At 42.4% G+C, this 13,895-nt stretch overlaps 1 non-coding gene across 1 annotated transcript; it reads left to right on the top strand.

The window, feature by feature from the left end:
- The first annotated feature begins 2,608 nt into the window (after positions 1–2,608).
- Trnai-aau (transfer RNA isoleucine (anticodon AAU)) lies at positions 2,609–2,680 on the top strand. Its single transcript has one exon. It is a non-coding gene; the product is annotated as a tRNA-Ile (tRNA).
- Positions 2,681–13,895: the final 11,215 nt, after the last annotated feature.

Genomic DNA, 13,895 nt, shown 5'->3' with positions numbered 1-13,895 from the left:
GAGAAGTAGACGTCGTCAGTTGAGGGCAATTGTCTGTCGTCGATCACTTGTGAAATCGAGTCCTAAGCACGTAAATGAGAAGCACTGTCAGCAGCAAGTCCCGCACCTCGATTTGCGGACGTTAAGGCAGCAACCAGAAGCTTCGCCGTAGGTGGTGACCGATTCCAGTGACTCCCTGACCGCAGCACCGCTACAACGAACGATGACATGAGCGTCTGCATATGCAATGCAGCCGAATACATGCTCACCGAGAGACATCCCAGAGTGCCATTGACGGAGGCCGCATAGCAACGGTTCCATGGCGAATGCATACAACAGGGCAGAGAGCGGGCAGCCTTGACCCACTGACCGACGGATCGAGATGGGAGGAGTAAACCATTGTAGAGTACACGACACGTAGCTCCATGAAGGAGACGCATTACGGCGTCGACAGTAGTATCAGGGGAGCCCATATTGCGGAGCACCCCTTCCAGGAAGTCGAAGTCAAGAGTTGCCAGAAGTCCAGGCATACGACGAGAGTGAGCAAGAGCGATAATGTCCCCATAGCGGCAGAGGGCAGTGCGAATGTTATTGACACCTCCCAAAGAAGTTTGGTAGGGGGAAACCACGTAGCGAGCTATCACGTAGCGAGCTATCCGTTTAAGCCGCGCAGCCAGCAGCTGGGCAAAGTAACGTCATGGGGCAGTAACTGAATATCCTTGAGGTACCCCGAGGCTTGTGGATGGGATTGAGGAGACCATAGAGGAAACCGTCCGGAATAGGCACGAAAGGTGACATAAGGTCTAAACAAATTACCGTTCACACAGGTTCCAGAAGGGGACGAAATGTCCGATAAAACTCTCGTGGGAGACCTTCAGGGCCAGGCGACCTGTTCGTAGAACCCGGCTGGACATAGTCATGGACTTCTTGACGTTAGCAGTCAGATCCATCATCGCATCCATGGGAACCGAGCCAAAGGAGAGTCTCGAGACCGCCGTAATGTTGGCGGGAAGGTGACGTTCAGAGTACAACGTAATGTAATGTGCTTGGAGGGCAGATCCGAAATCCTGTTGGCTATCAAAAAGCTGCCCATTATCACTCGTAAGACCATTAATCAAATTCCTCCGACGGTGGCGTCGTTCCGCAATGACATGATACGTAGATGGACGTTGCAGGTTGCTCTATGTTGCACTTCTTGTCCCTGGGCCGTTCACTGTTTCTATTTTGCTTTTTTTTTCACAGCTCAGTACATCTTCTTCCTGTTTCCTTGCTTAATTTGTGTTCAGTTTTTGACGGGCTATCCACTGGCCCATCTTACCACTAAAGCTTACCACTAAATCTGCGCTGGGAAGTTTCCCTTGCAGCTGTACACAAAAGCAGCACAAGGTACCGACCGCCACCACTGCGACCCGACTCGTCAGTGACTCGCTAACTTTTGTTCTAAATCAGTTTGCTTCTCCTCAGAGACTGTAAAACTTGCTAACCAATCAACAAGACGAATTCCTCCGTGGTACAAGGGATCTCCACCTGTCAGAGAGACAAGGCCTGTCTTCGCATCGTCAAAATATTCCATCTGTTCAATATCCGAAATTTGAACGATCAGGTCCCTCGCACAAGTCTCTAAGAGCCGACCACAAGAGCGCCTGTTACAAAACCAAAACAAGATAACGCTCTGATACCCTGTCAGTGTGGCGGCGCAGACTGCTTCAAAAGTCGGACTCAACCGCTGTTTCCAAGCTTCTGTCGCAAGGGAAACCAAGAAAATCCACCTGAATCTACCCAGTAGCATACATCTACACTAACTCAGTCCAGCAATACTCCATTTAAAGGTATATGGTGTGCAGAATGTCGAATATAATCAAAACGAGAATAAAACACACTCAGTTTCAATTCCGGGCGTGATATTCTTCCTTGGAATTGAAAAATATGAGGTAAATGAAATGACACAAATAGCCGAGGGTGATATTCCTCCTTGGGATTGAAAAGTGTGGCATAAATGAAATGACACAAATACAGGGACTTTACTGGTCCCACACAGATATGATTTAATGGATATAGACTGAAGCGGAGAGTGAAAATTTGTACCAAGGCCCGGAATCGAACTTGGATGTCTTGATTATTAGCAGGTCCGTTAGCCACTACGCCATGTTGGCACAGCGGTCCACACATGTGCACGGATTACCCTGGTACGCTCCCCTCCTCGATCCAAATTCTCACTGCCACCCCAGCCTGCTTTAAATTCTCCCTTACACGTGAACAGAACTGCCGAGGTTCTCCATGTTCTGGAACGGTGCCTCAGACTGGAAAGTAACTGTGCGATCCTGCCTGAGACCCAGCTTCAGGTACTTATACAAATGAAATGACACAACTTCAGAAACTTTACTGGTCTTATTTAGGTACGATTTTATGAATACAGACTGAAGCGGAGAGTGTAAATTTCTATCATGGCCGGGAATATAAACCGGGAATCGGACGTTCGATGGTGAAATGCTATTCGATAACATGGAGGGCGTCGGTTAATTCTGTTCGTGTGTAAGGGGGAATTTACAAAAGGCTGGGGCGGCACTGACAATTTGGATAGAGGAGGGAGACATGCCAGGGTAATCCTTACAGTTGTGTGAACTACTGCGCCAAGGTGGCTTAGTGGATAAGACGCCTGCCTAATAAGCAGGAGAACCAGGTTCGATTCCCGGCCTTGGTACTAACGATCACTTGCCGCATCAGTCTGTATAAATAAAAACATATCTGTATGAGACCAGTAAAGTCTCTGAAGTTGTGTCATTTCATTTGAATAAGTACCACCACCTGGGTTTCAGGCTGGATCCCCATTTACGTTAGACGCTGAGATGCTGTTCCAAAACGTGGAGAGCCTCGACAGTTCTGCTTGTTTGTTAGGAGGAATTTACAGCAAGTAGTATAAGGTCAGAAAATCAATTTCTACATATCTTCATCAATAACAAAAATGGTTCTGATTCCTTCAATGCATTGGACAGATCTCAAACTAATTTTGTTGGCAAGTGTACCATAACCTCCAAATTAGATTAATGGTGCTAGAGAAAAGCTCCGATTTTGTAATGAATCGAACCCTCCTGTGTCGGTCGGTGTGGCCGAGCGGTTCTAGACGCTTCGGTCTGGAACCGAGAGACCGCTACGGTCATAGGTACGAATACTGCCTCGAGCATGGATGTGTGTGATGTCCTTAGGTTAGTTAGGTTTAAGTAGTTCTAAGTTCCAGGGGACTGATGACCTCAGAAGTTAAGTCCGATAATGCTCAGAGCCATTTGAACCCTCGTGTAAAAATATGTTCAAGCATCTGATTGCTTCACAAAAGATTTAACCTGTTAAATATTTGCGTTATAACGTTTCAGCAAGACAAAAGTTTAGGAAAGGTTTGAAATGATACTTATAATTTATTATAAGTCACTAAGTGCTTTTGTCATGGGTGTTGTGAGATGTCCTTAGGTTAGTTATGTTTAAGTAGTTCTAAGTTCTAGGGGACTGATGACCATAGATGTTAAGTCCCATAGTGCTCAGAGCCATTTGAACAATTTTTTTGCTCTTATCATGAAACACTGGATGACTATAAACTAGGTGTTTTTATTGTGTATATTGAACCAGGGACCTAGATACGACAGAGGGGCTTCGTTCCACTGTAGCCATCAGTGGTTCACAAGTACAACAACAGGTCATAGCAGTCCACCCACCCCACCGCCGCCCCACACTGAACCCATGGGATTATTGTTATTGTGCAGTTCGGCTCCCAGAGAACACCCCCCCCCCCCCCACCTCCTCAGGAACGTCTCATACCAGACGAGTGTAACCCCAAATATTTGCGTGGTAGAGTAATTTTTGTGTAAGTGGAAACGATGATTGCGCAACAATCACCGACCACAGGCTGGTTGGCACACCGGACCTCAACACTAATCCGCTGGGCGGATTCGTACTGGAGACTGGCACGCCTTCCCACTCGGGAAGCAGTGCGTTAGACTGCGCTGCTAACCGGGCGGGGTATAAACTGGGAAATTTGTGCTCCATTTTAGGCAGAAGCTAATTTTCCGCATATCGAAATGTTATTGACATCATATCCCTTGAACTACGTATCGTACAGTGATATAACACACACTCATTTATATGTGTAGATGCTGTCTTTAAACTGTGTTGTGGATGAAGTTTGTAGTAAATAAGTAATACATTATCATGCCTATTGCTGTCATTTTACTGCTTGAACAACGAAAATGTAGTAAGCAGTAAACTTGTAGTTAAATCCTGCCTTGACATCAAACATGGGGTGTCTAGGAAACCTGCTTTCGTGGATCGCTGCATAACAATTCAAACAAAAAGTATTAATGATTTTTATTACAAAATGAACAATGACGATATTTTACTTTGACAGTAACACGAAAGTGTTGCAAGCAAAGTGCTACGTGCAAATCAGAAATCTCGCCATTATATACAGTCACCAAGTCGCTGACCTTGATGTGCCTGATCTTGATGTTGTTGCAGGAGTGGACCACGACAAGTCGGCGCAGCGCTTATGTTGTCTTCGCTTAGAGGCCGCTATTGTTGCGTTGTCGTCCTGGAGAGGGGTTGGTCAGCATGCAATTGGCTGAATTCATCTTACAGCCTGCTCTGCTCTAACGTTCCCGACTGCCGTGCTGGCAACTGACTTTACGCCGTAACAAGTTTTTCGTTTACTCAGTTGGTATGGATGTCAGCGAGAAAACTTCCGAAAATATTTGAAATTATGTGAAAAATTTATTGTATGTCACTGTTGTTGTTGTTGTGGTCTTCAGTCCTGAGACTGGTTTGATGCAGCTCTCCATGTTACTCTACCCTGTGCAAGCTTCTTCATCTCCCAGTACCTACTGCAACCTACATCCTTCTGAATCTGCTTAGTGTATTCATCTCTTGGTGTCCCTCTAGGATTTTACCCTCCACGCTGCCCTCCAATACTAAATTGGTGATCCCTTGATGCCTCAGAACATGTCCTACCAACCGATCCCTTCTTCTGGTCAAGTTGTGCCACAAACTTCTCTTGTCCCGAATCCTATTCAATACTTCCTCATTAGTTATGTGATCTACCCATCTAATCTTCAGCATTCTTCTGTAGCACCACATTTCGAAAGCTTCTATTCTCTTCTTGTCCAAGCTATTTATCGTCCATGTTTCACTTCCATACATGCCTACACTCCATACAAAACTTTCAGAAACAACTTCCTGACACATAAATCTATACTCGATGTTAACAAATTTCTCTTCTTCAGAAACGCTTTACTTGCCCTTGCCAGTCTGCATTTTATATCCTCTCTACTTCGACCATCAACAGTTATTTTGCTCCCCAGATAGCAAAACTCCTTTACTACTTTAAGTATCTCATTTCCTAATCTAATTCCCTCAGCATCACCCGACTTAATCCGACTACATTCCATTATCCTCGTTTTGCTTTTGTTGATGTTCATCTGATATCCTCCTTTCAAGACGCTATCCATTCCATTCAACTGCTCTTCCAAGTCCTTTGCAGTCTCTGACAGAATTACAATGTCATCGGCGAATCTCAAAGTTTTGTATATCTTCTCCATGGATTTTAATACCTACTCCGAATTTTTCTTTTGTTTCCTTTACTGCTTGCTCAATATACAGATTGAATAACATCGGGGAGAGGCTACAACCCTGTCTTACTCCCTTCCCAACAACTGCTTCCCTTTCATATCCCTCGACTCTTATAACTGCCATCTGGTTTCTGTACAAATTGTAAATAGCCTTTCGCTCCCTGTATTTTACCCCTGCCACCTTTAGAATTTGAAAGGGAGTATTCCAGTCAACATTGTCAAAAGCTTTCTCTAAGTCTACAAATGCTAGAAACGTAGGTTTTCCTTTCCTTAATCTTTCTTCTAAGATAAGTCGTAAGGTCAGTATTGCCTCACGTGTTCCAGTATTTCTACGGAATCCAAACTGATCTTCCCCGAGATCGGCTTCTACTAGTTTTTCCATTCGTCTGTAAAGAATTCGTGTTAGTATTTTGCAGCTGTGACTTATTAAACTGAGAGTTCGGTAATTTTCACATGTGTCAACACCTGCTTTCTTCGGGATTAGAATTATTATATTCTTCTTGAAGTCTGAGGGTATTTCGCCTGTCTCATACATCTTGCTCACCAGATGGTAGAGTTTTGTCAGGAGTGGCTCTCCCAAGGCCGTCAGTAGTTCCAATGGAATGTTGTCTACTCCGGGGGCCTTGTTTCGACTCAGGCCTTTCAGTGCTCTGTCAAACTCTTCACGCAGTATCGTATCTCCCATTTCATCTTCATCTACATCCTCTTCCATTTCCATAATATTGTCGTCAAGTACATCGCCCTTGTATAGGCCCTCTATATACTCCTTCCACCGTTCTGCTTTCCGTTCTTTGCTTAGAACTGAGTTTCCATCTGAGCTCTTGATATTCATACAAGTGGTACTCTTTTCTCCAAAGGTCTCTTTAATTTTCCTGTAGGCAGTATCTATCTTACCCCTAGTGAGATAAGCCTCTACATCCTTACATTTGTCCTCTAGGCATCCCTGCTTAGCCATTTTGCACTTCCTGTCGATCTCATTTTTGAGACATTTGTATTCCTTTTCGCCTGCTTCATTTACTGCATTTTTATATTTTCTCCTTTCATGAATTAAATTCAATATTTCTTCTGTTACCCGAGGAGTTCTACTAACCCTCTTATTTTTACCTACTTGATCCTCTGCTGCCTTCACTACTTCATCTCTCAAAGCTACCCATTCTTCTTCTAGTGTATTTCTTTCCCCCATTCCTGTCAATTGTTCCCTTATGCTCTCCCAGAAACTCTGTACAACCTCTGGTTCTTTCAGTTTATCCAGGTCTTATCTCCTTAAGGTCCCAACTTTTTGCAGTTTCTTCAGTTTTAATCTTCAGGTCATAACCAATAGATTGTGGTCAGAATCCACATCTGCCCCTGGAAATGTCTTACAATTTAAAACCTGGTTCCTAAATCTCTGTCTTACCACTGTCTGTGCAAAATTCTACCAGGCGGCTTCCTCTTTCATTTCTTAGCCCCAATCCATATTCACCTACTACGTTTTCTTCTCTCCCTTTTCCTACTACCGAATTCCAGTCACCCATGACTATTAAATTTTCGTCTCCCTTCACTATCTGAATAATTTCCTTTATTTCATCATACATTTCTTCAATTTATTCGTCATCTGCAGAGCTAGTTGGCATATAAACTTGTACTACTGTAGTAGGTGTGGGATTCGTATCTATCATGGCAACAATAATGCGTTCACTATGCTGTTTGTAGTAGCTTACCCGCAATCCTATTTTTTTATTCATTATTAAACCTACTCCTGCATTACCCCTATTTGATTTTGTGTTTATAACCCTGTAGTCACCTGACCTGTATGTCACTAGGCGCTCTTATTCATAAATACTGGATGAATAAAGTCCGGTCATTTCCGTGCAATCAGTTAAGTTGCCTAGAGAAAAACACAGAGGTTCTAACTGCAATGTTTGGCTTATAGTATCGAACTTGTAACATAAGATTATACCTCTTAATAGATTATGACAGTAGTGTAAATTTTTAAATTCAGGTGGTAAGTAAGAAAAATATTGAAAATCAAATTACTGTTGGCCTGGAAGCCTTCAGATAAGTAGCCTGCAAATAAGGGTTGGTACCGTGCCCCAGATCTGGGATAGTCGTTTAGTCATATAGTCTATGTAGTCATGTATGAATTTTTTGTTGTTACACTGTTTACAACAGTAGTACCATATCCTTTTTGTACTTTATGTGTTTTAATAGATAATGGTAATTCTATTCTGGTCCAAGGATCAAACATTGTTGATGGTCAAAGATATGTAATTATACTTGAGTATTACAGTAAGCAACATGCGTGTGTTTTGTACCAGAAGTCTTTATGTATTTGTTAAATAATATTAGTCTGGTGCAAATACAGTCTTTTCTAGATATCGAACTTACCTCTCTGTGTGAAGCTTATTCTGTGCTTATATTTCGTGTTTCATTCGTCACAAAGTATCGTTGCAGGGAAACGAAACTATAGAATTAAGTATACAACGTCAACAATATTTCAGCAAAATGCATTATTTTGAGTTTGGTTTGTAGAGCAAACCTACTGGGAAAATGTAACTACATGTATGTCCCAGATCAAGTATAATAAAAATCAATGTTAGCCAATCAATAACATCAGTTATATCCTTCTAGTGTAGAACGTGACGCATTATCTTCTTCCTCCTACAATGGTGCTTGGTGAGGTGAAGTATTACTCAAAAGCTTGTAAAAACGTCAGGTGATGATAGTTCGGTATTTGCATCACCAATTACATAGCCTCAGTAGGCTCAGGATCGAAATGTCAATATCTTTCCGTATTTTGACTAATATGATGTAGAAGTAAGACATGCTACTTATTTTGAGGGTTGACATTCATGAATTAGGTGGTAGGTGAAATAGTGTAATAACGTTTTGCCATTTGACATAAACATGTGGGATGCTTACGTCATCTTTTACACACATTTTAGACATGGAGAAACTGTTTGATAGTCTTGGCACTATAGTTGTGTTCGGTAAATGTCGCTGCCTTCCTCAAAAATTCGTTTTTGTGCCATCAGTGGAAAGAATCCAGAACTAGGCCTAAAACAGAAACTAATAAAAATGTTTACTGGCCAGTCAGTCACATAGATTATGTTTCTGGTGCAGAGCATGATGAATTCATGTTCTGTCTCACTAACATGGTGTGTGGTGAGGTAAAGCATTACTGTAAAAGTTTTTAAAACGGCAGTTGATAGTTTTACTTCTCTTTTCGACTTTCAAATTAGTCTCATCACTCTGGCAAATAGGTATTTTGCCGTGTCCGTATACTCTATACAGCATCTGGAAATTAACTACTACTCTAACATCTATGAAAATATGATTTTTGTCTCCCAGGTGAATCTAGGCCACGTTCTGTATACGTTGAGCATGTGTGCTGTCATAAAATGTGAATGATGTGCGTTAAAGCAGTCTGCAGAGAATTAAACAACATTCACACAGTGCACGGGCAAAACCGTGTTAATTTTAAAATGTATAACATAAATACTGTACAAATTCGTCACGCAACAATGTACACTATGTAAGTTTTCACCATGATTTATTAACTTTAAAATCATTTCATGAATGTTTTTGAGAAGCGCAAAGAGAAAATGGTCTCTCGTAAATTTACCGGATTATGAGCGAAAATTTTTTTGTTTGCCTTAGTGTACCAAACGAGTTACGAGTACAAAACTGGACCCAGTAGGAAAACAAAGAAATCTGTAAGAGGCATCTGAAATGGATCTGTAATGAATCTGAAACCGGACAACTTAATTAAACTTTTCTAAACATTACTTGTGGTTGCACAATAAGTTCTCCGTTTACTCACCGTATCAGATTCGGATAAAATTCCAAACTTTCGATGATAGTCTCCATCATTGTCATCAGGGAAATAACCTGTCGTGAACTAGCGCTGCAAGCAACACTACATAGAGAGCAGAAACAAAACCTTTGCGCTAGAGGGCACCGCCTCCTTAATGGCCATTATGATGTAACGTAGCCAATTGGATGCCATCCTGTGGATATAAAAGTGGAAACCTCGCCAGTTCACGACAGTCAGGTTCAGTCCCCGACAACGAAAACCTGGAATTTCATTCGAATTTGACACGGCAATTAAACCGAGGACTCTTTATGCAAGGAGACCAGCGCGAAAAACTTCGCTGTCGTATTGCTTGTGTTTGTTCATCGTTTAGAATATAAACCTTATACCTGTACTACAGCCACAATTGTCAAAATGCCAACTTTTAACAACATACAGGTATTAAAGTGGTAGGAAGTCGCTTTATGAAGATATTTCTTTGGAATGATTTCTTATGTGGAAGAGAAATGTGATAATCAGTTCAGAGAAGCAGAGAATAGAACCTTTCGAAATAGAATACAGTAGAGAAATGCTGAAGATTAGATGGTTAGATCGAGTAACTAATCAAGAGATACCGAATCAGAATGGGAAAAAAGAAATTTATGGTACAGCATCAATTGATAAGTCACCTCTTGAGAAATCATTTGGTAATGAGGAGAAGTATTGGTGATAATACATGTAGAGGAAGGCCATGGATTCAGAACAGTAATATGATTTTGATGGTTCTTGGCTGCAGTAGTTATGTAGATATTAAAATGCATACGTGGAATAAACTAGCCTGCAAAGTTGCATATAACCAATCTTCAGACTGAAGACTACAATAACATTAATATAGCACTAATGAGAATTGTAGCTACAATAAATACATTATTTTTTCTTTAAAATTTTTATCCAAATATTTACCTCATTCCAATGCTGAAAAACTTCGTGTTTGACACCGCGATGATCCATAGTGGGGGGCAGACTCAGGCACTGTTTCTTTAGCACAGCTTATTTTAAAATTGCCAATGGCCTTGCGGAAGTGGTAACAACGTTTCCTGTCAGATCACGAAATTAAGCGCTGTCGGGCTCGGCTAGTCCTTGGATGAGTCACCGTCCGGGTCTGTCGAGTGCTATTGGCAAGTGGGGTGCGCTCGGCCCTTGTGAAGCCAATTGAGGAGCTACCTGACTGAGAAGCAGCGGTATTAGCCATGGAAACTCACAACGGCCGGGAGAGCGGTGTGCTGACCACACGTCCCTCCGTATCTGCATCCAGTGACGTTCAGGGGCTGAGGATGACACGGCGGACGGACGGTTTCGTTGGCCTTCAAGGCCTGTTTGGGTGGTGTTAGTTTGTCCGTTTAGTTTAAAATACTCTGTGAATAATTACTATTACTTCAAAGTTAATTGAAGACTAAATGTCATGTTTGTCAGTTCAACGCAAGTTACACAGATTTTCAATAAAATTAATTATATGCGAGATCATATGCACATAACATGTTACACCGACCTTGTACTTCTAAAAACACGTTAATATAAATGGATCCTCACCACTGAGACTGGCCAGATGTACAAACCGCCAATCCAAAAAAAAAAAAAAAAAAAAAAAAATCGAGACTGGATTAATAAAAAAATAGATAAAAATTAAGATGGCAATTTTAATGCTTGAGGTGTCCTAATTCGTTTCACCGCACTCCAGTGCAACGCAAAGAATGGTCATGCAACCACGTGAAACAGTGTTAGGGACGTTATTCAACTTTCGCATCGTATTAGCTTGAATGCTGATTACGTCCTCAAAGTGTCGACTTTTCTTGTGAATTTTTGCACATTGTCGTATTGTGTCGGTTTGTATTGATAACACCACGTCTCGTCGCCACAAAAACTGTCTGCGTTTTGCATTTCAGTCATGTCCCAGCCGGCAACCGGGCGTTGTCATTTTTGTGGAGATGTGTGGGACAAACTGTACACAGACATTCCACTCCTTCAAACTATTCTGAAGAATGTCTTGAATATGTGATTTGGTTACGTTGCCCCATTGTGACTTGTGACCATCATTGTTGGCAGCCATAGGGCGGCACGATCACAACTTAATATGGGCTGCTCACAACTGACTTATCAAGTGAACATCTGTTATATACTTCCCCATGAACCATGGACCTTGCCGTTGGTGGGGAGTCTTGCGTGCCTCAGCGATACAGATGACCGTACCGTAGGTGCAACCACAACGAAGGGGTATCTATAGAGACGCCAGACAAACGTGTGGTTCCTGAAGAGGGGCAGCAGCCTTTTCAGTAGTTGCAGGGGCAACAGTCTGGATGATTGACTGATCTGGCCTTGTAATATTAAGCAAAACGGCCTTGCTGTGCTGGTACTGCGAACGGCTGAAAGGAAGGGGAAACTACAGCCGTAATTTTTCCCGAGGACATGCAGCTTTACTGTATGATTAAATGATGATGGCGTCCTCTTGGGTAAAATATTCCAGAGGAAAAATAGTCCCCCATTCGGATCTCCGGGCGGGGACTACTCAAGAGGACGTCGTTATCAGGAAAAAGAAAACTGGCGTTCTACGGATCGGAGCGTGGAACGTCAGATCCTTTAACTGGGCAGGTAGATTAGAAAATTTAAAAAGGGAAATGGATAGGTTAAAGTTAGATATAGTGGGAGTTAGTGAAGTTAGGTGGCAGGAGGAACAAGACTTTTGGCCAGGTGATTACAGGGTTATAAACACAAAATCAAATAGGGGTAATGCCGGAGTAGGTTTAATAATGAATAAAAAATAGGAGTGTGGGTAAGCTACTACAAACAGCATAGTGAACGCATTATTGTGGCCAAGATAGACACGAAGCCCATACCTACGACAGTAGTACAAGTTTATATGCCAACTAGCTCTGCAGATGATGAAGAAATTGAAGAAATGTATGATGAGATAAAAGAAATTATTCAGGTAGTGAAGGGAGACGAAAATTTAATAGTCATGGTGTGAGGGGTCCGTAGGCCCTTACTATAAATTTGCGACAGCACAGGTCGACAGGACAAACAATCGATAGTGTGTGTCGGGTTGCGAGAGCGAGAGCGAGTGTTGAGATAGTAGTGTGGTACGCGCTGCGGGCCGAGCCGGGTGGAGGTCTGTTGCTGGAATGCAAGACCATACCGACAAAGGGAGTGGCCATCGCCGTGGTTTAACCCCTTTGTGTTAGAAATATACGGGAAAGTGAAAAAGTATAGTTACTAGTGTGATTCAGCGATATTTTTGTGCCGATATTTGTAATTACGCGTCTACCGCGCCGGCATCATTTGAATTGCAGTGTTGGATTGCAGTGTTGGATTGCAGTGTTGGATTGTAGTGTTGGGTTACAGCGATTGAAATTGCGTGTGATGATAATGAATAACGAAAGGGCCTGTTCTGAGATTAGCCATTATTAATTCTGTATGACGAAGGCAGTGGCTGTCTCCTTACTTTGTGTTTTTGTGATGAATATAAGTTGTTGATTAATGAAGCTGTGTTGTTGCTCTTCTTGCCACCAGACATTTTATTATTACAGCATTCGAGAAGGACAAAATGGAATGTAACATCTCCGTAGCAGTCCAATCCGATTGCCAGCCCATTAGGTACACGGTCACATTAATTATTATCTATTTGGGCTGCTATCAGATCCCGATCGAGCGGGATAAGTCAGTAGATTAAACCGGAGTGTTACACCCTTGGCTTACCGTGACAGGACAAGTGCAATTTTCGGACGAATCGCAAAGAACAATAGGTAATTTTATCTTATTTAACGCGAAGAAAATATTTTCCAATGTTGAATCGGGACAGAGCATAAACTTTATAATCGCGACAAGAAAAAGTGCATTTTGAACAATACGAAGTAATAGCACCTTACGATTGTGACTAAACTTTTTTCTTGCCATATTAGATGAAAATAATAGTGTCAACAAACTGTGTTATAATGTGCAAATACGTAAATCCGCACGAAAAACTGTGAAAAGTGAACACTAAAGAAGGACACGTGTGAACATTATCACGATAAACGGGCCAAGAATTCGTCACGAAAGCTTTACAGAAGTGTTTAATAGTAATATTGTGACTGAAATCGTTTTTTGAATAGTGAAATTCAGACAGCTTCATGCGGACCCATAAACTGGTATGCGGACGACAATGTATTGTCGCAATTATTGAGTGATGTCACGCAGACACGTGTAGCAGTTGCGCCAAAGAGCTTCAATCTGTGAGGTGATTTCACACGTCATCCCAACTACCTGTGCAAAGAGTAGTTCAAGCACAGACGCACTACACCGAGCGCCGTCCCGACATCTAGCAGCCGAACTACAAACTACGCCCACCTGCAGCGCCACGGAGCGGCTGGCTGAGAACTACGACGTCCCACCACAGCGAGACCTCACGCTATTCCGGCGGCAGTACAGCGCCACGCCCACTTCAAACGTCAAAACATCGCGACTCGTGGTAACGTCGGTTGGTGAGTGGAGACGACTGGTTG

The sequence above is a fragment of the Schistocerca serialis genome, chromosome 1 (assembly GCF_023864345.2).
Source record: "Schistocerca serialis cubense isolate TAMUIC-IGC-003099 chromosome 1, iqSchSeri2.2, whole genome shotgun sequence".
Taxonomy (NCBI): domain Eukaryota; kingdom Metazoa; phylum Arthropoda; class Insecta; order Orthoptera; family Acrididae; genus Schistocerca; species Schistocerca serialis.
This window is presented reverse-complemented; position numbering and strand designations above follow the sequence as displayed.